Below are 5,000 nucleotides of genomic sequence, written 5' to 3' on the forward strand. Positions count from 1 at the left end.
ATATGAATCCCATCTGCAGCATTTAGTAGTCATTTTTAAAAGCATTATTGGAGGTAAGCTAGATACTTAATAAGACCTCCAATTTTTTATAGTTTATCGATTTTTTCGTAGCAAAGGACTGATTTATGTATATTATTTCCTAACTCTATTGGTCACTATTCACACAAGTAAACTATGGAGTTATACTTTAAAGTTTCACAAAGTTGTAGTCATATATTGAGTTATATATTTTTTCTCATGTTTCACACTTTAAACGTATTTTGCTGCATAGATATATTTTGCTTTAGATTCGGTTTAAACTAAGATCAGGGTTTTGAATTGATATATAAATTAGCTACAGGACCAAAGACATCAGTGACGATGCATTTAGTGGAAAAAAAATGACTCCAATGGTTGACTAACGGTGTAAGCCGTTAGCTTAGTGGTAAGGATGTTGCACCCACGATTACAAGATCTGATCGAGATTTCGACTGCTAGACCGGGCGGTGTGTTTTGTCCTTTAGCAAAGACTGCATTTCGCGTTGCTGCAGTTCATTCAGTTGTAGAAAAGTAACTCTGCTGCGGATTAGACTTCGTTCCGTTCAGAGGTAATGTTGTGATCTCGGTCAGTTGTGCGTCATGAAATCCGGGTAAGCGGCCCGATGAGTCCCAGGAATCGAGACGGTATTGAAAATGGCAATGATGATGAGGATGGTGACAAGATAATGAATTAGTGCTTCATTAAAACGCTTAGCTGTATTTCGTCTGTTCTGAGTTGAAATTCCACCTAGGTTCACTTTACCTTTCATCTTTTCGGGGATGATAAATAAAGTACCAGTTATATACTGGGGTCGATCTAATCGACTGGCCGCTTCCCCCAAAAGTTCGGGCCTTGTGCCTAGAATAGAAAAGATTCTCCTCGATATATATATTGATTTTTTTCGATTTCCAATATGAGTGGGCGCAGTTTGTTGAATTTTGTCGAATGAATTTTCAAACATTAAACATTTAACAATACTTATTATTTATCTACGCTGTGTCTGTATACATACGTATATATACAAACATACATACATACGTTTGTTTATATATATATATATATATATATATATATATATATATATATATATATATATATATATATATATATATATATATATATGTGTGTGTGTGTGTGTGCATATATGATGTATATGTGCATGTGTCTGTGTGGATATCTGTCTGTCTGTCTATCTATCTATCTATCTATCTATCTATCTATCTATCTATCTATCTATCGACCATATACAAACTCACAGACAGGCACATTGGTAAACTGATTGCGAGATAGACATGACTTTTACGTGACTGTATTCAGAAGTGAGTGTAAGTTGGTGTAAATAAATTTATTATGTTTTTCTGCAGATCTCATATCTGTTTTTACAGTATATGAAAAATTCAGAAGAAGAAAGGGGAAAGAAAAATATTGTCTCTAGCATTTGAAACCCATTGTTATCAATATGTGGAGATTGAGGGAAGTTGTGATATATCTCAAAAAGTGCCGTGCAAAATGTTTTCTTAATATATGCATAGAAAGAAAACAAAAACAATCAATCCGCCTTTATTCTTTTACACACGCACAGAAAAACGCCCTGAAATTCATGAACATTCGCTAACTTACAAATACACGCGCTTAAACAATGAAAAAAATTGTTTGTTTGTTTGCAACATTGGTGGTATGTAACTTACTACCAACAATGCTAAAAAGAAAAGCATTATATATAGAAAATAAGCATTTATTGTACTTAACGTTTCAACGTTGAATGATCGTGGCATAATTTTTTAAGTAAATCATTTGCGCTGCATTTAGAAGATTTTTTTCGTAGTGCACTTTCGCCATTTTATATTAAAATGCTAAATTATTTTGCTATTGCAAATATAAAGAAAAAATCGAAACAAAACTATGTGAAACAGTTTTAGATGCGTTATTTCAAAGGGAGTGGTACACACAGAGATGCACGCATACACACATGCGCATACACTCGCACATACACACGCACACACACACACACACACACAAGTTCATACACACACATGCACAAGCATGTATTAGAAATACACACACACATATATATAAGTATATATGTATGTGTATACATATATATATATATGTATATATATAAGTATATATATATATATATATATATATATATATATATATATATATATATATATATATATATATGCAAGCGAGTACATGTTATATGTATTTCAATGTATATACCTGTATAAACACACACACAGACACGTGCACGCACACACACACACACACACATTATAAACACATATTTATAAATACAAGGACGTGTTTGTGTGTGATAGAATGTATCAAACTAGTTTGATTGTCAGTTTTGTTGGTAATTCCTGGAATTAATCCATTTAATAGCGTGCAAGTTATCTCCCTTGGAATCATTTTCTAAAATACACCTTGTATTGTTACATATTTTATTAATGAACATTTTATCTCAGTTAACGTTATGTCTCAACGCTACTGCTATCTAGCACATTCGGATGATCTCTACTCAACCGCTACACAACTGCTACTCGACTGCTACTCAACACTCCTACCACGGCCAGACTACCTCTATTTATATGTCTTGGGAGATCCTACTTCTTCGCCTAAAGACGTCGACACAACAGTTAAGAAATGATGAGCCTTTCCAGGGCTTCTTCTGTGTGTGATACCAGAGCAGAATCATCTGCAAAGAGCTTCTCCTCGATCAGGACGCTTCTGATTTTGGTCTTGGCACGGAGACGCGAGAGATTGAACAGTTTCCCGTCACTTCTACTGTGCAGAAACACTCCATCATCTGATGTCTCGAAGGCATGTGACATTTTTGAAGCAGAATGAAGAGGCCGTTTCTCCTTTCCAAGTCAAAAGCCTTTGTCAGATCAATGAAGGCCATATATAATGGCATTTTCTGCTTTCTGGACTTCTCCTGAAGTTGGCGTATGGAGAATATCATGCCAATAGTTCATCTGCTTCTAAAGCCACACTGCGATTCTGGATAAATTCGAGAAGCAAGCAGTTGTAGCCATAGAAGACACTACATACATCCATAGAAGTTAATGCCACAACTAAGCCAGAATTGACAATATTTTAGTCGGACTAAATAGGAAGGTATTTATGTGTAAACGCATTATACATATGCAAACTATCACTGGTTTCATGTAAGAAACAGACATATGGTGTGTCTAGTGAAAAGAATTATAATCCTCAAACCCATTTTAATAACAAATAAAGAATCGAATAAATATTGTCTGCGTAATATCGTGTGAGACGGGGAAGTCTGAGAAAAATTGAGACCAAACTGATTTGAATTTACAGAAAAATTGTATTATCGAGAGGCTGTTGCTGTAACTTCCATCCATCCGTTCATCTTTACCAGACACTATTCCTGGGAGAATTGTGGTGGTAAAGTCCTCTGGTAATTCCTCCATAGAGGCTTATCAGGAGTGTCCGTCATTACATTTTATAACTGGATTTCTAAGTGGGACCAACTGGGACTGTGTATATTATCCAACAATCTTGTTCTTGGTTTACGCCTGAGGTCTCCTACTAGAAGAAACTATCTTATGACTAAGGTTTATACTGTCAACGTGAATCAGTGAAGTCGGTGTTAGTGCATGAGTGAAGGCTTAAAATCATAAGCAGAATGCTTTGTAGAAAGTAAAAGTCAACAAAGCGGGTATTTCGGGAGACAGAAGATAGGAAAACAAAATTAAAGAGATGTGAAGGAAGAAGAATCTAGAAAGTGTAGGTGCATTTCGATGAAAAAAGTAAACGAGGGGAAGAGGAAGTGAATAAACACAAAGACGAACGTATGAGAAAATGCCCTTTAAAAGTAAAGTGGAATGTAAGGTGTGCGTTCCACTTATAATATTAACTTGCGTATGTGAGGGCATGTTGCAAAGAATTCACTCTTCCTGTCATCTTCTGTCGCCACATACTGCGTTTGTCATACTTTCTTCTTTTGGTCTTGAAATGAAAAATATTCTATAATATCTCAAACATTTAAACCAAAATTCATTATGGAATGTAGTGTGAGATTCAGCGACTATCTTTAATTTTAATATCAAGTTTTATTTCAATTTGAGAATCATATTTTCGTTGTACAAATTTCATTCTTTGCTAAAGAAATGGCCGAAATTTGCCGCGGAACTTCGATTATTTTGTATCAAGCCCTACCTATGCCCTTTTAACTTTCATAGTCTCACGTTGGAAACCCCGTGCTGAGTGTGCTTCTAGGTTGGTAATAGAAGTAGATCTTGATGTAAATCGAGAAACAAAGCTGCGAAGTCTCTCCCCTGTTCTCATAATAGCCTTCCGGATCTGTTTGGGGATGCTCTCATTTTCCCACGCAACACTCGAATTTGATTTCGTAACACGGTTGGTTCTTAAAGCTGGATTTGTTATGGGCGCCTGGCTAGCAATCGTCAACTGATCGGCTCTGGTGTATTGCATTCTTTGTAGATAGTTGTAGAAATCAAATAAAGACCGAATCATCTCGTCTTCGTTTTTATCCATTTTCAAAACAAGGAATATCTTGTCTTGTCTCTTCTACAACGCTAAGTTCTTTACTTTGTTTATGCATTCGTTGTGACGTCACGAGATAAAAATCATTATGCATATATATATATATATATATATATATATATATATATATATATATATATATATAAATAAATATCGTTATACATCATTATTTAAAGCGATTTATGTATGCATAAATATGTACATGCATGCATACACACACAACACACACACATAGACACACACGTTTATATATTGCGTGTATATTTTCATGAATGTGTGTTTGTGTTTGCGTATATGTATATGGATGTGTGTTTCTGCACACATACACACATGCGCACGCACACACATGGACACACACACACACACATGTTTATATATTGCGTGTATGTTTCCATGAATGTGTGTCTGTGTTTGCGTCTAATGTATATGGATGCGTGTTTCTGTA

Source organism: Octopus bimaculoides, chromosome 13 (assembly GCF_046866305.1).
Source record: "Octopus bimaculoides isolate indiv1 chromosome 13, ASM4686630v1, whole genome shotgun sequence".
NCBI lineage: Eukaryota > Metazoa > Mollusca > Cephalopoda > Octopoda > Octopodidae > Octopus > Octopus bimaculoides.